Source organism: Cherax quadricarinatus, chromosome 74 (assembly GCF_038502225.1).
Source record: "Cherax quadricarinatus isolate ZL_2023a chromosome 74, ASM3850222v1, whole genome shotgun sequence".
Lineage (NCBI taxonomy): Eukaryota > Metazoa > Arthropoda > Malacostraca > Decapoda > Parastacidae > Cherax > Cherax quadricarinatus.
Genome location: NC_091365.1, coordinates 4066486 through 4089531, shown reverse-complemented (window position 1 = coordinate 4089531; position 23046 = coordinate 4066486). Strand labels below are relative to the sequence as shown.

Below are 23046 nucleotides of genomic sequence, written 5' to 3'. Positions count from 1 at the left end.
CGTCCCCCACCCACACAGCCGTCTCTCCCATCTTCCTCGGGCGCTTCTTCCTTCTACCCCTGCAGTTTCCCCATTCCTCTTCCTTCCTTCCTCTCCTCCGCTAGCAGAAAATCAGGAGAAATATCTACCTGTAGGTTTCAGGGGGGGGGGGGGTCAACGCTTCCGCGACCCGGTCCTCGACTAGGCTTCCCTGTGGATCAGTGTCTGATCAACCAGGCTGTTATTGTTATGCCAGAAACTGGAGCTGGACAGATACTTAGTCGGTGCCGGATCAGCCGGGCTGTGGTTCGTACGTTGGACTACGTGCGGCCAGCAGGTACAGCCTGGTTGATCAGACTCTGATCCACCAGGAGGTCTGGTCGTGGACCGGGCCGCGGGGGCGTTGATCCCCGGAATACCCTACCTGGAGGATATTCCGGGGATCAACGCCCCCGCGGCCCGGTCCACAACCAGACCTCCTGGTGGATCAGGGCCTGATCAACGAGGCTGTTACTGCTGGCCGCACGTAGTGCCGGCTGATCCGGCACCGACTTTAGGTATCTGTCCAGCTCCCTCTTGAAGACAACCAAGGGTCTACTGGTAATGCTTCTTATGGCTAGTGGGAGGCTGTTGAAGTCTTGGGGCCCCGGACACTTATTGCATTTTCTGTTAGTGTACCAGTGACGCTCTCAGTAGTAGTACCAGTTCCTAGTAACCAGTTACCAGTAACCAGTGTACCAGTAGATGACTCACTACCAACCGTCTGTGTGAATCATTGACTGTATTCATATTGCTGCTGACCATAGCAGGATTTCAAACACCCTCACCCTGTAGACACTTGTGAGTCAGTCGTAGTTAGGCAGCAGAGAGAGACAGGTCGGCTGTTGGCGCTTTCCATACTTCCCGCTATATATTATACGTTCTACCAGCCTACGTGAGTATTTTTACCCATCCACGTATCGAAAACCCACAGACAACGCCCCTACTTTTCACTGGGGGTATGTTATATCGTCTGCCAAGTCTTTTGCTTTCGCAGGGAGTGATTTCTGTGTGCATATTAGAAACCACTTCCTCCAGAATCTTACAGGTGTAGATTATGATATCTCTCACTCGCCTGCGCTCCAGGTAGACTCTTGAAATATTATCTTCGTGAACGACAGTGCTCACTTAAATCGCATTCAGCTCAACGTTTTAACTGGAAAAAAATGTAAGTTAAATCATTTTTATTAATCTACCGTCCCGTGGAAGGGAACACTTAAATGTTTTGCACTCTGGAATGAGTGCTGATTTTTTCTTTTTGCCTCATGAGCATGGAATTTCGCGATCATACTACCTCAAGAACATGGAAGACTACCCGGAATCTTCCAGAGGTCACTGCCTCCCCCGCGGCCCGATCCCAAACCAGACCTCCTGGTTGCTGGCCTGATCGTGTATGTATAGGCCTGGCCTATTGTTGTAGAAAAACTCTGGGAACTCATCACAGGTATATCAAAGGTAATAACCAGATGGATGTCAGTAGCTGCACAATTCACAGTGTTCTCGTATCCCATAAAACCTGCCTCTCTACCTCACTGGTTTCGTTTTCCTTCGTTCTCGTGCATTCGTTTGAAACTCTACATATAGTCATTCTCCACAACCTCCTCATCTGGTTTATTACACTGGCTACCATGAAACTGAAAAACAAATGCTGAAATCCCTTTAATTTATTGACTACCTATGCTTCCTATCTGCTCCTCCAGCCATCTCAAGTACCCTTACTCGACTCTTATCTCGTCCCTTTAGTACGCCATTATCATGTCTTTCCTGGTTTTCCTCTCGGGATTTTTGGTGTATATTAAGTAAATGGACATAGTTTCGCTCAGCAGGAGTTCTGCGAAACTATTTTTTTATGGAGCTTCTTGTGAGCGAAATGTAGCCACAATAAATACGCTACTAATAACAAATAACAAAAACAGGCACAATACCGTGACTGGAACGATACACAAATAACCCGCACATAGAAGAGAGGAGCTTACGACGACGTTTCGGTCGGACTTGGACCATTTACAAAGTCACACTAGTGTGACATTGTAAATGGTCTAGTTCCACATGTGCCATATGCTTAATATATTGTTTAGGTTCCTTTAGCTCCTCTCGTTGGATAACTCTTGTGTGATGAATGGTTTAGAAAACCGACAAGTTGAAGATTTGAGACACTTGTGCAACATATGGGAATCTTTATTGAAGAAACGTTTCGTCACACACTGGCTTCATCAGTCCAATACAAAGTAGAAATGGATGGTGGTTCGTACGTTGAACTACGTGTGGCCAGCAGTACCAGCCTCGTTGATCATGTCCTGATGCTGGTCTGGCGTACTTTATAATTCTTCTAACGTATGCTTGTTAAACTTTATTAAAGCCTTTCTAAAGGCATGCAAGCCTTGCATCTCTTTATAACTAAAGCAGAGCTGTGCTTGTGGTGTACACTCTTCAGAGTTTAAAAAGTTATGTCAATTTTTTCTAACTTGTGTAAGTAGGTAGTTTGTATATGTGCATACATGCGTGAGGGGGTTGGGTGAAGCGTGTGTGAACTAGTTACGTAATATGTTTAAATTATGAACAAGGATGTCCTTGCTGGGTTGACAATGATATGGCCCAGTTGTGAACTTGTTGTTCTCTGTAAACAAATATAATGCCTCATTTAGGAAACACCTCATTGGGTGATGTAGGTAGTGGCGTGTGGGGGACGGGTTGTAGGTTGTGTTCACTTGTTTGTAAATAACAACCGTGACTGGTTGAAGGAGTCTCGTCTCCCGACTCAGCCTCCGCTAGCCGCTGCCGGGGGGAGGGGGGATGCAGGTTGTGATTTGTCTTGTGTACAGTAGGTTGTGTTGTGTGGGTTGTAGGTTTTACGCGGTTTTGGTTGGGTTGAGATGTGTGTGGGTTGCAGATTTGATTTGTATTCGGTCTCTGCCTCGTCTCAGTAATAGATTATTTGGATTTTTTTTTATTAAGTAAAAGGACATAAATGCAACTAATGTGACATTTTATTGTGACAACGTTTCACTTGATAAAGGTCCTAGAGAGCGAAACGTTGCCACAATAAAATGTCGCATTACTTGCATTTGTTCTTTTACTTAACATATTGTCGGTAATTCTACCAATATTAATACAATCTTTTTTTTTTATTGAGTAGAACAAAGTGAGGATAGCCGGGAAGGGGGGGAGGGGGCCTTAATAAGGTGGTGTGAACATCAGGAGTCACGGGTCATACCATAGACTAAACAGTCTTTCTCGTGTTATCATCTGGTGAGGGCGGGGGTTTTTTAATGACTTCCATTATTCTTTTATGTACTCCATATGTTCTCTTCACAACATCGCTCAGCTACACCTCTTGAATGTTTGCAAGCTTCATAATCCGGCACAACAGAAACTTGTAGATTTTTCTTCTTTATGAAAGTTAACAATCTGTTGACAGTACCCGATCAGCCGGGCTGTTGTTCGTACGTTGGACTACGTTCGGCCAGCAGTAACAGCCTGGTTGATCAGGCCCTGATCCACCGGGAGACCTTGTCAAGGACTGGGCCACGGGGGCAGTGACCCCCGGAACACACTCCAGGTAGACTCCCTTTATTTGATGGTAGGAAACGGCCCCTTTATGTGATATAAGTAAAAAAACATAAACTTGATGCCATAGGTAACCCCTTAATTAGGATACAGTATGTTCATTTTATTGTACATTAAATTACTGTTTCATAGAAACTGACGTTCACTCGTAATTTATGTCAATATGTGGTCTTCGTCACATATATGAACGTCTAATTTGACCCACGTATGCAGGAAGGTCGGGGATCACTGGTCGATGAAGAGGGTGAGCGTCTTTCACGGTTACATACCGAAGCCATTGCGTAAAGTATCTGTAATGCCAATCTCATTCAAGAATAATCTTAACAATTATGTTAAATGATTAAGTGTGATAGGACATTTGATGTACAGTTTAGTATATAGGATAACAGCACCCAAGTATATGCTGGGTAGAATAAGGTATAGTATGCAGGGGAAGCCTTTGATGTGGAGTGTTTCACGCACACTCCTACATACTGTCTTCGTTCCACTTGTCGGCTTGTTGCCTATATTAACACGCAGCCATGTACTGGTTGAATATTAATACATGTGTGCAACAGTTGGGTATCTTTATTGATGAAACGTTTCGCCTGTACAGTAGGCTTCTTCAGTCAAATACAAAGGGAGCAGATGAAATTAAATAAAAGATGATGTAATCAGTCCCTCAAACTTGGAGACAAAGTATTCGAGGTGGTCAGTTCCTCAGCCGCCAGGAGAAGAGTTCAGCTCCATTGCTCTGCTACTCCTGAGGTCTCCCAGTGCTGATAGATTTTATTACGTCATGTATGCAGTCTATCTTGTTTAATTTGCTCCTGCTCTTCAACTATCACATGGGATAGATGCACACTGCAGGTTTACCGAATTTTGATAAAAAAAAAGCCCCTCTTCAGTTCAGTCACCACCACCTCTTCACTAAAGAAAATAATAGACGACCACTATCGTACACCTACTGGCCCATTCTGGTCTCAGGTCTTTCTTAAACCCAACCCTTCTCAATCTTAGATTTATCCAGCAAAATTTTAAAGGCTATCCAAGGTGCAAGCTTTGACCATTCATTACACTATTCCCCAAACCACAACTCTCTTCCTATTGCCCCACCCCAACACAAGTTCCCATTGCCTCACTGCCAACCCTAACCAACGACCAACACGAACCACGGCGTATACTACATGAGTATAACCAGGTCACGCGTTTCACAGGGCGAGCAGTGCCACAGCTAGTGCTAGCGCGTCTGACCTTTCATCAGTAGCGTTGGTGGTACCTGTTGGCATTTACAAGGTGTTGACATTTCTTCAGCAGTGGTAGGGCGCAGTAATTGTGTAAGTCGGGTGCAGAGTACTGTTGGGTTGTGCGCGTCAGGGTGCCTTGCAGCATCTTAACTATGAATAGTGAGAGAGAGAGATTAATGCTAGGTAGACAGGTTGGTTAATGTAGGGTGGAATGAGAGAACGAAAAAACTGAAGAGCCATTGATTGTGACTACCTCTACACGGTAATATTATGGAAGGTAGTGAGAGAGAATTAATGAGATGCTAAGCAGACTGGTTGATAAGTGAAACAAGAGAGGGTATAAAGTATAAAAAAAATAGAATCTTCAGTGGTAGATCCTTCGCTTTACTACAGAAAGGACCCGGGTTCAATCTGGGCGAATCGATATGTGGACCATTTCCTTGGCTTTGTTCAGATTGGTTTAGAAAGACACGTAAGCAAACACTAGAACATATTAGAAAACGTCGAGGTTCCAGGACCAAAATGTTTTTTAATATGTTCTAGTGTTCGCTAACGTGTCTTTCTAAACCAATCTCTCGGTATCTATTACAAAAGTTTATAAAAGTAAATAGGTACCTGGGCGTTAGTCGGCGTATCTCCCTTGGGTTAATAATGAGAAGAAAAATATCTTAATGTTAACCTTAATGAAATTTGGCAGACGATTCGAGTGCTTCATTAGGCAGAAAGACAGGAAAAAACTGAGAAGGAAAGATCATCGTAGGATAGGGAGATGTCTGGATATAATTAGTCGCACTTCGTGATTTTTTTCTAATGGGAGAACACAAAAATTAGGAAACCAGAGGCGGCTTGATCTCAACTACAGTTACTCGCAACATACACAGAACCAGGACATACCAAGGGGACATGTTTCACTGGGTAGTGAACAAATGAATGCATCAGGTTAACGCTCGTCTCTTCGGAAGCTGTGCTGTGTATGGTAAATCCTGCTCATGAAGTGAAGGTTGGACCAAGACCGGTCTGCCTACAAAGACCTCGAAACCGGTCACAGGTGTATCACAGTTTTCTTAAAAGGGAGCAATTAAAATACTGAAAATATTTATCGTGGTCATGGACTGGATCGTGGGGGCGTTGACCCCTGCAAGACCCTCCAAATAATACACCCCTCAAAGGAGGTTCCTTGACGCTGGTGAGGGGCTCTTGATCTAGGGAATTGGATCTGTGCTTCGGTTCCCTGAATTGAGTGTGAATACCTTCCATTCCCACCCCCATGAGCTGTATAATCCTACGGGTTTAGCGCTCTCCCATGATTATAATTCTCCAAGTAGTACTGCGGATTCGAATTAAATCACTTCACATTTTTTAGAAGATAGTGGAAAGCATCGACTAGGCAGTATTACTCTGGGAAGCTTTAGAAAGAGGTGAGGCAGCTATAGGAGTAGATGGGTGAGTCTTACCTGCCTAACATGGACCAGTAGGCCTACCATTGTGTTCCTCAGTTATGTTCTTGTTTTTATTGCAGGTACGTGGAGCCTGGCCGAGTAAACCAAGAGTGAGAAGTGATGGTAGGTCCCTCAGATTATTATTATTATTATTATTATTATTATTATTATTATATAAAGCGCTTAACCTAAAAGGATGTAGTGCCAAAGAAATAGGGGTGAGAGGTAATCAGGTTTGATCCGAGGAAGGGTAAGGTGGTTCGTATCCCTTGGATCAAGATATTTTTCACTGGCATCAAGGTAAGGCAGAGAGGGGGGCGGAGGATGTGATATGGCAACCAGAGATGCTGTCTCAAGGCACATCAGTGCACCTTGACACCGCTAGGAGATTCATCTAAGGAATTGGACCCGACCTCCCCTTCCTTAGAACGAATCTGATTGCCTCCCCTTCACCCAGGCGCTATATGACCCCCTGCAAGTAAGGAAGATTTGCAGCTCCTAAGTCTTAAAAGAGCATCAGGAGCAGCATGATATACCAGACTGGGCATCATGTTCTCCCAGGTGCTGCTATTTGGTCACAACCTTACCAAACCAGTGTCGCGACCCCCCACCCCTTTTTTATTTTACCTGGAGAAGATTTTATTTGCGTTATTAACCCGGAGGGTTAGTAGCCGAGGCTCTGCCAATAAAGCCACTGTGGCAGGTTTATTTCCATTCGGGTCCTTTAATCCTTTTCCCCAGGACACGACCCACGGCAATCGGTAAATGCCCAGATACCTACTTACTGCTTTGTGAACACCCAGGGACCTTACTGCTAGGTAAACACCTAGATTCCCTGCTACTGCTAGGCGAACGGAGGCAACAGGTGTAAGGAAACAGGCCCAACGTTTCCTTTACCTTTGATGAGTTCCGAGAGTTTTTCTACTCTCGGAGCCAGGCTGGTGCTTGCCTGGTCAACCAGGCTGTTGCTGTTGATGGCCCGCAGCCCACATATCCATCACAGCCTGGTTGATCTGGCATCTTGTGAAGATGCTTGAAGACATCTACACATGTCCCGGCAGTGTTTCTGATATTTTCACCCATGCTGGGATCATACCCAAGTCCTTCAGATGCAAGCCGATATGAATAAAGTGGCAAATGGATATATGTAAACATAGCTTAAATAAATATTCAAGCTCTCTCATGGGTGCATTTACCTAAATTTCTTATTCGTATATTTATACTAATACTCTTAGAGTGGCAGGCGAGACCGTCTCATCCACTCTGTATAAAATTAGGCACACACGCATCCTTTGGGAAGTTTTATTATGATAAGTTTCGCTTTCTTTAAAGCTCCAGGTGAGCGAAACTTGTAGTAACATTTTTCCAAATGCAGCACATGTCTAATTTCTGTATCCACCAGTATTATATACCTTGTGTACTAAATGATGGGACATGCCAGAGAGGGGACCACAGCATACAGGGAGGGAAAAAAAAGTGTGGGAGAGTGAGAGCCAGAGGTAGACGGTAAAAACCGGAGAACGGCCAGTGGCACAAAGAGTGAGGGAGGGAAACTGGGGAAGGGGGAGAAAGAGGGAAGGAGAGAGGCTAGAAGAGGATGCAGGAGGGAATGGCCGGTCACCAGCGGACAGCCTGGGTTATCACAGGGAGGTTGCAGCCGCATTCCTTCCCTGGACTTGCATCTCTCACACTCTGTCAGCCTTTTTCCCTTCCACTTGCCCCTTTTTTTTATGCTCTCATGCATTGTTACTCCAAATCTGTTCATCTTGTCTCTAGTGTATGTTGTTCCTCACCCTTGACGGTATGGTTTACCGTAATATAATTTCTGATAGGTCTTCCGTGTCTGCTGTCTTCCCTAATTGCTAATATTTGGTTACCTGTCATTTTTTGCTACTTTTCTCTCCCCTACTGTCATATCTGGTCTACTGTCTTCCCCTCATTTGTACTGTTTGCCTATCTGTCTACTTGTCTTTCTGTCACTGAATATAATTTTTAATACGGGTTTTGCCACAAGTGTTGACAAGCATTTCACATTAAGTACACTATGTGACTTATGGGTTTAGCGCGTAGTTATGATTATAATAATTCACATGAAGTATCTGTATCTTGATGTGTTCCTCTGTTTACTTGCACTTGTTTATGTTTGCTTGTTGATTTATTCTCGTGTATGTCTCCATCTCTCCATTTTTATGATATAGTAAAAATGGTGAGTGATGGCAGTAAGCAGCAGTTGACAAGGCAGCGACCAGCCAGGGAGGTAATAAGGTCTTCATGACGTGCGTCGGAAGCCCGGTAAGCAAGACACATGTGCATAATTAGGTATCCTTATGGCCTAAAGGTTTCGCCTGCACAGCAGGCTCATAAGTCTAATACAAAGGTGATAATACTGGAAACAAGTGGAGAAGTATTTTTGAAGTAATCAGTCCCTCAGCCTTGATGGATGGTCAGCCACTTCGCCTCAGAGGCACGAGACCAGAGGTTTATATGCTGGAGATGGAAATAGGTCATGCTGAATCACAGGTGTTGCTGTGTCAGTCAAGTATCGTAAATTGTATACAATACTGACAAGTTTGCTATTAAGGCATGTGCAACAGTGGTGTTTTTATTGCCTTTATTTAAAGTAATAGATACCTAGTATTGCCTTCATTTAAAGCAATGAAGATGTCTAGTATTGTCTTTATTTTCAGCAATAAACATACCTTTTCTGTCACGTCAGAGATCATAGCCATCCTATTGACTGGTCTTCTGCTAAAACTGTCTTCCCTACTTCCAACTCGAACAGTCGCCGTTTAGTTGAATCCTCTCTTATACACAACTTTCCTTGTATGAACCTTAGCCCTGGCTTCGTCTCTGTAGATGCCTTCCTCTCCCACTACATTGTAAAATGCTCCAAACTTCAGAACACCCGTGACTTAACCTGAATCCTCATTTTTTTCTTCTTCTTCTTCTTTTTCTTCTTCCTCTTCCCCTTTCCTCTCTCCTTTTCTCCTCATCCTCTCAGTATTTTGTATGTCGTTATCATGTCCCTCCTATCTCTCCTGTCCTCCAGTGCCGTCAGGTTGATTTCCCTTAACCTCTCCTCGTAGGACATACCTCTTAGCTCTGGGACTAGTCTTGTTGCAAACCTTGGCACTTTCTCTAGTTTCTTTACGTGCTTGGCTAGGTGTGGGTTCCAAACTGGTGCCGCATACTCCATTATGGGCCTAACGTACACGGTGTGTGTGTGTGTGTGTGTGTGTGTGTGTGTGTGTGTGTGTGTGTGTGTGTGTGTGTGTGTGTGTGTGTGCGTGCGCGCGCTCCCCTATTTATGGTTGATGGGGTAGATTCACAGCTTATGGTCCAGCCTCTTCGTATGTGTTGTGTTTTGCTTAGTTTCCCTTTTACTTCAGGTGACCAAAAAAAAGTGGTTGTGTTTTCTTTAATCATTGGAAAGGTCAAGAAAATGCTTCTTCACTGTTTCTACACTAGAGATATGAATGAGAAATGGTGACAGTCATGTGTGTTTGTTTGCATGTATTTTAGCAGCACAGCGGAAACATGATTCAGAAGCTGCGTGAAGCTTTTGTATTGCTTCGTTAACTGCATTTTTTGTTTTTAAGAATGCGTAGATGTTTTTAACTCATTGTGAGTGTCACACTTCTGGAAAGGTAGCTTTTGAACTAGCGATGGTGGATGTGTTTCCTTCTTTGGGTCACCTTGCGTTGGTAGGAAACAGCTAATGTGTTCAAGATTAAATGTTCTTTTGTGTTGATTTTTATGATTTGTTAAATAGCCTTTCAAGTTCCATGTGAGGACAACTTTATTCCAAGTTGTATCTCCAGGATGGTTTACAACCCAGGGTCTACCTGGAGTCTACCTAGAGGGTATTCTGGGGATCAATGCCCCCGCGGCTCGGTCCACGACCAGGCCTCCCGGTGGATCAGGGCCTGATCAACCAGGCTGTTACTGCTGGCCGCACATAGTCCAACGTACGAACAACAGCCCGGCTGATCCGGCACTAAGTACCTATCCAGTTCCCTCTTGAAGACAGCCAGGGGCCTATGGGTAATTCCCCTTATGCATGGTGGGAGGCTGTTGAACAGTCTTGGGCCCTGGACACTTACGGTGTTTTCTCTGTGTACCAATGGCGCCCCTACTTTTCGTTCGGGGTATTTTGCATCGCCTGCCAAGTCTTTTACTTTCCTAGGGAGTGATTTCTGTGTGCAGATTCGGGACCATCCCTTCTAGGATTTTACAAGTGTAGATTATATATAATCGCCTGCGTTCCAGCGAGTACAGGTCAAGTGCTTCCAAGCGTTCCCAGTAGCTGAGGTGTTTGATAGAACTTATATGTGCAGTAAAGGCTCTCTGTACACTCTACATCTGCAATTTCACCTGCTTTGAACGGAGATGTTAATGTACAGCAGTATTACAGCCTAGAGAGAACAAGTGATTTGAAAAGGTTCATCATTAGTCTGGCATCTCATTGTTTTGAGCGTTCTTATTATCCATCCTATCATTTTCTTTCCAGTTGTGATCGTAGCACTGTTGTGATCCTTGAAACTGAGATCCTTAGACATAACCACTCGCAGGTCCCTCACATTATTTTTCCGCTCTGTTGTATGGTCAGAGTTTGTAGTATACTCTGTTCTAGTTATCTCCTCTCAGTTTTCCATAACGGAGTAGTTGGAATTTGTCTTCATTGAACATCATATTGCTTTCCGTTGTCCATTGGAAAACTTGGTTTATATCGTCTTGGAGGTTAACCGTGTCCTCAATAGATGACACTCATGCAGATCCTAGTATCGTTTGCAAAGGATGATACGGTGCTGTGGATTACATCTGTCTATGTCTGATATGAGGATGAGGAACAGGATGGTGGCGAGTACTGTGCCTTGCAGAACAGAGCTTTTTACTATGGCAGCTTCCGATTTAATTCTGTTGACCCAAGAAAGCCATACAGCGTAACTTTTTACCGTCCCACCCCTTCATAAGGGGATTTACCAACAGACCCTTAGCTGTCTTCACGTTGGAACTGATAAGCTTAAGTTGGTTCCTGATGAGCCAGGCTGTGGTGCACACGCTGGATTGCTCAGCCAGTCCCAGCAACTGCTGAAAAAGCAGTCATAATGAATGAATCCTCCTTTTTCTATATGTATTTTTACCGCCATGCTGGCTGATCAAGCAGTTTACCGGAAGATCTGCACTGATGTCATGTAGGGGAGTAATGGAATGAATAGATAATTGGGGAATAAGGGAGTAAAGGGAGTAATCGGAAGGAGAGGTGGGAGATAGGCAGGAGAGGTGTGTCGAGTGATTAGTGGAGGTAATGTGAGGTCACTGGTGACTAGACCATCATCTCTCATTATCTCTACCATCACACTACTCACCCTCTCAGCACTCGAAATTATAATAAAATATAAGAATAAAAATAAGATAAAACAGAGGACAGTGAATATTACTATTCCACTCAAACATATTATTAAGTTCTTGTACAATAATATATTTGGGAACAGAACACTGTTGGGTTTAGATAAATGGGGATTGTATACATAAGCAATGAGACAGGGAATACAATCAACTGATGAAACAGAATATAACTTACAATATAGTCCAGAGGACAGTTCACCACAGGAACTCAGCCACACACTAGCCACAGGTCCCAAGACCTACGCAACACGAGCTCTGCTTCAGCCAGTACTCTCTCCAGAGTCTCCAACAGTCTCTCCTCCAGAGACTCGCCAACAACCCTCTCCCGAGCTCTGCACACAGGCCAGAGCTCCGCCAGAATCTCTTTATGAGGTGTGCACCACGTCAAAAACAAAAGACCTGAGACTTAAGTCGAAAGGCATGTCTGACAGCTATTTGCCAAGACAAGGTGTGTGACAATTTACTGGTTAGTTAGGTGCCCCTCAGAGACCTCACAAGCATAGTGAACTACACACTGAGATCGGGCCCCTGGGGGGGGGAGTGATCCCTGTGGTTTCTTGTCGATGGATCACTTCAAGGGAAAGGGGAGGGGAGATAAGGAAGTTTATTCAGTTACAGGTACACATAAATACAGTTACATAAATTATCATATATAGCAGCATGTGTGTATATTACCTAGGGTAACCCCCAAAAGTCAGTGATGTTCCTTGAAGCTGGTAAAAAAGCTCTTGCTCAAAAATACTGGAGGTAACTTTCCCTTCCTTGGGTAGAATCTGATTAACTCCCAGTCACTGCCTGATCCCTAGGGGTTTAGCACCTCTCCATTAACACCACCACCACTCCACAGAGATGCCTAAGCTGCACGTGTAAGTATTCTTGTTCTTTATTACAAGTTGACTTCATCAAAACTTTCTTCAGAGTATTAACCCCGGAGAGTTAATAACCCAGGATTGCTGAAGAATGCTACGCAGTTGATTTATTCCTATTGGAGCCTTTAGGTGATCTCCCTCAGGATGCATCGCCTAGTAGTAGCAGTAGACGAACTTGATGAACACAGGTACCAGGTTCAGAGAGAATAATGTACAATATTTAGGTATGATGTAACACTTGGGTATTTTATTTCCGACACTTGCGTCGTAAACTATCAATAAATATAAAATACAGTACCATGGTATAATTATATACGTATTAAAAAAAACTCGTACCATGGGTGGGGATTGAACCCGCGGTCAGAGAGTTATGTCATTACGATTTCGCGAGTCGAGTTATATACGTATTGTAAACTATTAATAAATATACACCCCTGGCTACTTTCTGCTCCAGCAACACTCGTTCCCTGCATTGTTATATGACCCTAGTGAGTTTAGCGCATCTTTTTTTATTATAACCAATAAATACCTTGGTATAAGTATTTGAGAGAGCTTTTGCCCACCAAGAGCCTTGTCGATTTAATCGACGTAGGTGTTGCATGTGTCTAATTCGCTTCTAGTTTTAAAAGTCTCTTTCACAGCATCAAGTGCTTATCACTGCTGCCCGCTAGTGAGCCACAATAAAAAGGGGTGGTACAAAGCCGCCTCACCGCGGGCTGTAAATTGGCAGTGTGGTTTACAAGAGGCTGGGGTGGAGTGTAAACAATCAATGAGGGGGGTTGAGGCTTGTGTTAAATCCCCACAATGCGCCCGATAGCATCAACAGCTGATCAGGGACTGAAAGGAGATGAAGGTAACCTGTGCTTTACCTGTAACCAGTTTCTAGGGCAAGTCTTCCTCTGCAACCCCGAGACCAGGTTTCTCTGTGAGGGGTGAAGTTGGAGAAATGGTAGGAGTGAAGGGCGCAAATTTGCAGGTGAGGGGGAGGGAAGGTAAGGGATGACAGATGCTGCTACCCCACCTTTCCCAGGCGGATGGATACGAGGGCAATATATGGCAAGGGCAGGTGTTCCTCGTGCGAGGAGGAAATGGGGGGGGGGAGGAAGCTGGATGGCTGGCTGTGGTTGTCCAGGCCCCGAGATGTCAAAGACAGTTATTCCTGCGAACCTGTCAGAAGAGTTAGTGAGGGCACACTTTTCAGAATAAGCTTATAACGGATAACCTTTTGCTCTCTATACAGCTTTATCAACACTTTATAAAGCTTTATATAGAAAGACAAGTTTTCCTAATAAAAGTTTATTCTGCAACTTGTCTTCACTCTTGTCGGCAGTGCCCCATTTGAATCCAAGAAAGTGAGAAGTGAGAACCACTACTACCACAGTCGTGGTGATCAGTACCTGCTTGATCTTCCTCCACAATAATAAAACACTTCTAGTTTGAACCCACCACTGAGTAACGAAGGAATTGTGGCCTTTGAAAACCAGTGTAGCTTGGTGGCGCATTCTGCTCACAGCCGAAGAACCAGGATTCTGTTTCGGGCGAGGTTGAGGGTGTATATGAACGCAGCTCATGGTTTGAGCTGCGTTCAAACCATGATGTATCGCAAAACTGATGCCCTAGTGTGAGGAAGTGAAATTAAATAGTTCTGTAAATAAATCGCAGTGAAAAGTGCCCAGTGTCATGCGGAAAACTTTTTAAAACGTCCAGTGAATAGAGTTGACAGTTAAAATATAAACAAAATTGCCCATTAGTGAAAAGTGAAATCGTGTGAAACGGAGCGAAACCTTTGAAATTTAAAATAAAATAATCTTTTAAAGTGAAGAAGAGGAGAAATAGGAGAACCATTTTTTCCCTCAAGCCGACCTTGGTTCTCACAAAGCAGTCGTCAAGGATACTAACATCCACAGCACTGAGGAAGGGAAGGAACTCTGCTTGACGACTTTGGCGGAGAAGACAGGGAAAAATATGATTATGACATACCAAATATTGAAAAGAATTGATCATAGGGACACAGGTAGAAGTTGCTATAGGGATGTAAGGAAGTATTTCTTTAGTTTCACGGCGGTTGAAAAGTGGAATGACTTGGATGAAGAACTGGTGGAGGCATTCAGTACACGAGTTATCTGTTGGTCTTACACATATTCTCCCATCAATTAAAGCTTAACACCCGACAGCTTGATCCCTGAATGATCCACACGGGTTAAGCACTTCACATAATCTATAATAATGTGTACTTACCCATGGCTGTTTGTGTATGCGCAGTACTTCTGTACAATATTCCTGATCATTTTTCCAGTACTGTATATCCCTCTGAGCCTGTGATCTCCCAGGTGCTGATCCGTGAGTTCTGTAGTGAAAGTTTAACATCAGTTGTTTCCTAAGATGTCGTGCAACCCACTTTTTTTTTGTTTGGTTCCAGTCATACTTTTGGCTTCGTCACTTTCAAACCTAGACACGTTCGACACTGGTACTTGTCATTCTAGACTTTAAATCGACTATTTTCCTTCGAAATGGTACCACTTGGTCGATCCCGAACTTTGGTTTGAAGGCTTCATGGTTCAGACCACTAGCATATATACACAAGCTGCTATTGCTACCTTCCAGTATCACATCTCGTATCAGCCTAAACACTTATATCAAAGGAATCGTTAAATGTTTTGTACTTATTACTGTGGTAAAGATACATACATTTACGTAAACTTCTTTATTGACAATATTTTTGCCCACGTATTGGGCTTATCAAGTCACATATCGATAAACCTGGTAAAAGAAATGCGAACATAGCCATGGAAAGAAGCATCCTCTTTTTGCAGTACTCATAGATCTGCAGAATATGTTGCATTTCCATTCACATTTCACCTTGTCGGTGTTGTAGACACCCAACTTTCAGAATGTACACCTGATCTATATTCGTTCAGGGTTACACCTTTTACTCTAATTATATATTTTAACAACTTTCTTGCCCTTGACTATTACATTTTCCTCTCGCTTAGAATACATTAGTTTACATTTAAATTCTGGTTTGAGAGTTCTTTGGGAATATGATTTACGGCCACAGTCCATGTAGTATTAAACATGTGTGTATTACATGTGTGTCTTATTTACATACTTGTCGGATGTTTAAGTTTTACAAATTGAGCCTCTATTCGCCTACTTTACCTACCCCTCTGGCAAAAAATAATACTCTAATATTCCATAAAATTCAGTCGAGCAAAATGTGGCTTATTGGAACTGGGTAGGTTCTTAAATTCAGTATCTGGCCTGCCGGGCTGTGGTTCACGAGGTGGATTGCGTGCGGCCAGCAGTAACAATTTGTGCTCAGGCCCTGATCCACTTGGAGGCGTGGTCATAGATCGAGCCACGGGACGTTGAACACCTTCCAGTAGTACCTCAAGGCTCGGTCATAGCACCGTTACTAATTTCTCGTCATAGCAAGAGGCTTGGCAGACTGTGCAAAATACCCCCCCCCCCCACACACACAAAATGAAAAGCAGGGGTGCCATGAGTACTAAATACTAACTCATTAAGTGTGAAGGGGCCAAGACTTTTCAACACCGAAGACTGGGCTTTATCAGTTTTACACGAATAGCGTACTTATGTCAGACTGAGAAAAAGAGGTCAAAGTTAAACTTACTAAACCTATGTTTAAAACTATGTACTAGTGAGAGTAAAGAACGGGGAGGGGGTTTAACCAAGGTTGAACGAGGTTTACATTTATTGTATGATTTACAGATAATTTGGACAGTGGGTTTAGCTAACATATACATTCCAGTGTTGTTAGTGAGGTGGATCTTTGAAAAATTAAACACAAATGCAGTAAAATGCGATCCTTTATTGACTACGTTTCGCCCACACAATGAACTTTATCAACTCACAAATAGATCTACTAGATCTGACTAGATGAACATCAAAATGGTATAAAATACCGACAGGTTGGTAGGTAAGACACAAAGGCAACAGTTAGGCAACTTTATTCCGAAACGTTTCGCCTACACAGTAGGCTTCTTCAGTCGAATACAGAAAGTAGGCAGGAACAGTAGAGATGTGAAGACGATGTAATCAGTCCATCACCCTTGAAGTCGTAGAATTTGAGGTTGTCAGTCCCTCAGCCTGGAGATGTTCAGTTCCATAGTCAGGAACTATCTGAAGATCAAGCGACAGTGCGGAGACTTAAATACTGTCGGAAGGAGAGGTGCATAGTAGTAGTAGTAGTAGTAGTGAGAATGTAGCCACTGAAGAAGCCTACTGTGTAGGCGAAACGTTTCGGAATAAAGTTGCCTAACTGTTGCCTTTGTGTCTTACCTACTGACCTGACTAGGTTGGGGCATTGGCTTAAACCGGTAGGAGACTTGGAGCTGCCTCGCATGGGCCAGTAGGCCTGCTGCAGTGTTCCTTATTTCTTATGAGTAGCTACACGTGCATGAGCAGCGGGTTTTTGTTTTTTTTATCTTTTCGAAGCACATAAGATAACATGTTAATTAAATAACATGTTAATTAGACTGGGTGAGCTTCCGCGGGTAAGATCTGCTCTTTTCATTAGATTTTCTTTGATTTACTTCATTTAAATTTTAATGGAATTATTATTAATTGATTATAAGAGATGTTTTAATAACTTTTAGTAATTTATTTATTTTAATTATATTTTGTGTACACCGCTCCCCTCACACTTCCCCGACACTACTTTCTCTCACTTCTTTCCCACCACTACTTTCTCACACTTCTTTCCCACCACTACTTTCTCACACTTCTTCCCCATCAGTATTTCCTTACACTTCTTCCTCACCACTACTTCCTTACACTTCTTCCTCACCACTACTTCCTTACACTTCTTCCTCACCACTACTTCCTTACACTTCTTCCTCACCACTACTTCCTTACACTTCTTCCTCACCACTACTTCCTTACACTTCTTCCTCACCACTACTTCCTTACACTTCTTCCTCACCACTACTTCCTTACACTTCTTCCTCACCACTACTTCCTTACACTTCTTCCTCACCACTACTTCCTTACACTTCTTCCTCACCACTGCTTCCTTACACTTCTTCCTCACCACTACTTCCTTACACTTCTTCCTCACCACTACTTCCTTACACTTCTTCCTCACCACTACTTCCTTACACTTCTTCCTCACCACTACTTCCTTACACTTCTTCCTCACCACTACTTCCTTACACTTCTTCCTCACCACTACTTCCTTACACTTCTTCCTCACCACTACTTCCTTACACTTCTTCCTCACCACTACTTCCTTACACTTCTTCCTCACCACTACTTCCTTACACTTCTTCCTCACCACTACTTCCTTACACTTCTTCCTCACCACTACTTCCTTACACTTCTTCCTCACCACTACTTCCTTACACTTCTTCCTCACCACTACTTCCTTACACTTCTTCCTCACCACTACTTCCTTACACTTCTTCCTCACCACTACTTCCTTACACTTCTTCCTCACCACTACTTCCTTACACTTCTTCCTCGCCACTACTTCCTTACACTTCTTCCTCGCCACTACTTCCTTACACTTCTTCCTCACCACTACTTCCTTACACTTCTTCCTCACCACTACTTCCTTACACTTCTTCCTCACCACTACTTCCTTACACTTCTTCCTCACCACTACTTCCTTACACTTCTTCCCCACCACTACTTCTTTACACTTCTTCCTCACCACTACTTCCTTACACTTCTTCCCCACCACTACTTCCTTACACTTCTTCCTCACCACTACTTCCTTACACTTCTTCCTCACCACTACTTCCTTACACTTCTTCCTCACCACTACTTCCTTACACTTCTTCCCCACCACTACTTCCTTACACTTCTTCCTCACCACTACTTTACACTTCCCCACCACTACTTTACACTTCTTCCCCACCATGTGCCTCTTCTACTTCCTCCAACACCCCCACCACTTCCCACGCCACTGCTCCCTCAATCGACTCGTACTAAAGCTACTCTTTCACTCCCCTTTGTAGGTCTATCATAAATAATACTACTACACTCCCTCCAGCTCTGCTGGAAGGAAACCTTGTAAGCTGCCGTACCTTTAAATGAACCCTAGTAATTAGCTTGCTATTGACGTCAGGCTTATTGCGTGGTAATTTGATGGTATGGACGTATCCCCTAATTTACAGAAAGGAATTGCATTAGCCACCTTCCACATCGCCGGCACAACACCCGCGAGGAGAAATGTATTGAATAGGCAAGCTAGTAGCTTGGTAAGTTCCATTTTGCACTCTGTGTCTTGTGTGAAGACTAACAGGAAATAAGTGTTAAAAGAGCACTTTTCATGCTCATTATTGCTAAGCTGTCCAGATCTAGTTTTAAGCTCGTCCGAATTTTTCCCTGTACTATGCGTTTCAAAGAGTTCTTTGGGATTTGTTTTGAGTTCACTTGGAAGTAAGGTGATCCTCTCTTTTGATACCCATGTAAATTTATCTCTTCACTCCCAAGAGATGTTATAGTCTCTTATTCATCCACTGTCGCCTCTTCGGCCATCATAAAGACATCGCCCTTTGCTGGGTCCCTGGACCAGATGATCTCTCGCAGGGATGTCCCTGGACCAGATGATCTCTCGCAGGGATGTCCCTGGACTCTTTTTCAGATCATTTTCCAGTTTTGTCTCAGCATCCAGGATCGATGACAAAGATTTCCAACAAACCCGAAGCACGAACCCCCTTGCTTTAGAGAACCCGACTACTTGCTTTAGAGAACCCGAACACTTGCTCTAGAGAACCCGACTAATTCCTCAAATCTGTTTTTATCAGCTGAGCTGGACTAGGTGCAGCAGGCACCAACAGCTTGTTTGGTCAGGTCAGCAAGTCTTGTCTGAGACCAGGCCACGAGGGTGGTGACCTCGGGAAGCAACTACAGGTAAACGTCATTAGTTGAGGTTAAGAGGACAGTAACTTGTTCTTCATTAAACCATTGTTGTGTTTTTGCTTCACTTTTTTTCGTTGTTGTTGCGTTTGATAAACCGTTCTGACCATACAAGACTGACACAGCTATCACATGGAGAAGCGTCCGGCAGCACTCTGTGCAACTTGTCAGGCTTCGTTGCCTGTTTAACAGCTGCTTACTTGTTCCATTTACCAAAGAATCGTTGTTATAATCAATATCCAGTTAACATAAGTCAAGGCTAGCTGGACAGGTGCTCCTACAGTCCATTAAAATCTACACAGCGAAAATCCGTTACCTCAACTGTATATTATCCTTATAATCAAATTCCCAATTATTAATAAAATTATATAATTTAATTACGATCACTTATACCACGTCCTTCATTCATAGATTTGTCTAATCTTTTTTAAAGATACACAACGTTTTGCACATGTCTTATTCTCTAGGAATATGTTTATAAAATTTTTTAATGATGCAGTAAAACACTAATAGAAGATTATAAAATGTCTATTACATGCTCATTAAATGTTTACTTATCTGTGTATGAAGACGTGTACTGCTTGTATGTGTAATGTTTCATTCCGTTTTTTTCCTGGTCCCTCACCCCTTTTCCCTATCTATAAGTAAGTCTCATCCTTACCGCTTATACCTTTTCTCGTTAAATTATGAAAACGGCCACTAGGGGGCGGCACCATCTAGGTTAGGAAGTGATATCCATTATATGTGGTTTATATCTCTTAGCTTTGACTTTGTTATGAGGTTACATACTTCGATGTATGTATATCGTATCATCATAAAAGTGTCAGTTTTTGCCGAGGTACAGTGCTTTTATCAGTGTCTTGGTCACAGGTGTCTTGGTAAACTTATCTGATGGGTGCGATCACATCTGTTCTTCTCTAGGACAACATGCTACCCTCTTCCTTCATGTTTTTTTAGGCAGATTGTGTGCTTTGATGCACTCGGACACTTGATCCAGGTAATTTGATCCACTCTTCACTTAGATAAAACCTGAAAGCCTCCCATTTCCCAACCGCTGTATGGCTCCTACGGGTATAGAACTTTTCCACTTGTATAATAATAATAATAATAGTAATAATAATAATTGGCAGTTTTTATATATTCCTTTATTTTGGTTGTCCCCGTGGATCTTGTCTGACTGGAGTGTCCTTATAGCATCCTCTTCTACTTTGGGTGTTGGGGAGCGGAGATCGTGGGAGGGGTAGCACTGGGGAAGTCACTGTGAGGAATGTGGTTTAGGGTCATTCACTCAAGCGCAGAGGATTTCATGTTCATTCTTCATATTCCTTTCCTATACTTAGTCATCTCTTATAGTGTACCAATAGATTAGGAGACAGCAACCACCTAGGGAGGGAAATATAACCTTATGCTGGCTCGCACTCATACTTCCTCTTACCTGTCTTATTGGTGGCCTCACCAGCCAAGGAGTTACTACCGTCGTCTCATGTTCAAGGCTTTATGCTGACAGGGTTGAATGTGTCTTTCTTAATATTTCTTCTGTAATATTTCCTTTCCAATTTTTGAAGCTTGGTGCAAGAGCGGGCTGAGGTGATCCCCTGAGCCATTAACTGATGGCGATGATAAACCTACTTTCATGTTTTTATGTAATAATCTGAATGTCATCGCCTCCTTGGCTCGGTCCCAGATCAGGCCTTCTGGTTGATGTCTTGATCACTCAGGCATCAGCATTTTAATTGATCAGGTTCTCAGTCGGCAGGCCTGGTCTCGGACCACTGGCCCCCGGATTCAAGTACTTGAGGAACAGATTAATGTTTGACTTGTCCCAAATCTGCACACTGCCATAACATACTCTGGAACAAGAGACATGGGAGGAAATGCAAGATAAACCCAGTGAAAAGCAGGGGTGAAGTGAGCACAGTAAAAGAACACTGTATCAGCATTCATGGTCCTAGATTATTCAACATCTTACCAGAAGATCTCAGAAACACTGCTGGGACAAGTGTAGAAGTCTTCAAAAGGAAACTGGACAAGTATCTTCAGGTACCAGATCAACCAGGCTGTGTTGGATATGTGGAACTGCGGGGCACCACCAACAACAGACTGGTCGACCAGGCAAGCACCAGACGAGCCTGGCCCATGGCCGGTCTTCGGGGGTAGAAAAAAATCTCTGAACTCATCAAAGGTACTAGAACATAGACTATCTCCGTACATTGTGGAGGGATCGTACACAAGTAATATTTTACTTATTACCGTTTTTTCTAAGGTTACGTTGGAGTGGCCTAGCATGGGCCAGTAGGCCTGCTGCAGTGCTCTTTCTTATGTTCTTATGTAGGTTCAATACTTAAATAAGCGTGTACGGCATACTTAATTATATTGTACTTCATTAATCGTGTGTGGTTAATTTATTGGTCAGGCAGCATCAACTGAAGCTGATGACACCTCTTAATGTCTCATTACCAGCATGTTATAAACTTTGTTACCTTTAAGTAGACGTCACCTTGACTCAAGGTCATAGATTTTGTGGAAGGGGGGGCTAGTCGATGGACTTTTAAGGGAGGGCTCCGGATTCAAGGAATTGGAACTACCGTCCTCTTCTCCGGATTAAACCTGATTACCTCAGATTACCTTCCTTTTCCTGGTGCTATATCTGACCCCCTCTCTCTGGGTTTAGAGCTTCTCCATTAATACGGTATTTTTCACTGCTGACGTACAACTGTTGAGATAGGCTGAGTATGTAAAGTAAAAGGACACAAGTGCAACTAATGTGACATTTATTGTGGCAACGTTTCGCTCTCCAGGAGCTTTATCAAGCCATTACAAACAATACATGGACACAGAGGGTATATAAAGGCTCAGAGTGAGGTGAATACTAGTGAGGTACCATTTCGATGTTCACTAGTGGAAGTAGTAGTAGTAGTAGTAGTAGTAGTGGTAGTGACAAAAGTAATACAATATGGTAGAGCAATTAATTCGTACATGAGTAAAAGGATATAAAAGCTATTACTTGGGTAACATAAAAATAGGTTGGACAAATATAGACTGGAATGAGGCAGGTTGTTTCAGTGTTCACTCTCTGTGCTTTGTGTAGTATAACAGGAGAGACTATGTGATGGCAGGGTTTACTGTTTTCAGGAGGATTCTTGCTAAGACTTCGGAGATGGTGAAGCTGCCGTTGTTTTGTTTAATAGGCTGAGTACTTGGAGTGATCCAGGGGAGTCAACGCCCCCAAGGTCCGGACCCAGACAGGCCTCCTGATGGATACCTGATGAACCAGGATGCTGATGCTTGCTGCACGCATTCATGTCGTGCCGAATAGATAAAACTTGTGATTTTGGCTTAAATATCAATGCTCATCTTGCCGAATAAGGCAAACAAAAGTTTGTGTATGCAATAATTTCGCAAAAATCATTCTGAACCTAACGAAAAAATATATTTCATTGTGTTTATTATTAAATTACTGTAAACTTATCTAAAATATATTTAGTTGGATTAGGCTAGATTAAATTGAGCTTGTTATAATAAGGTTAAGTAAGTTTTCTAAGGTTCTTTTACATAAACGTAAATGAAAAAATATGTCTTTAAACATAAGAGAAAATTTTAGAAAGGACTTAATTTTAAATGAGTTCTTGTTAA

The 23046-nt window shown here is 43.0% G+C and overlaps 1 protein-coding gene across 1 annotated transcript in view; it reads left to right on the top strand.

Annotated features, from left to right (window-relative positions):
• The window catches only part of LOC128700183 (RNA polymerase II elongation factor ELL), a gene marked incomplete in the record, with an annotated part of 380498 nt that overhangs the window by 53817 nt on the left and 303635 nt on the right, over window positions 1–23046 (top strand).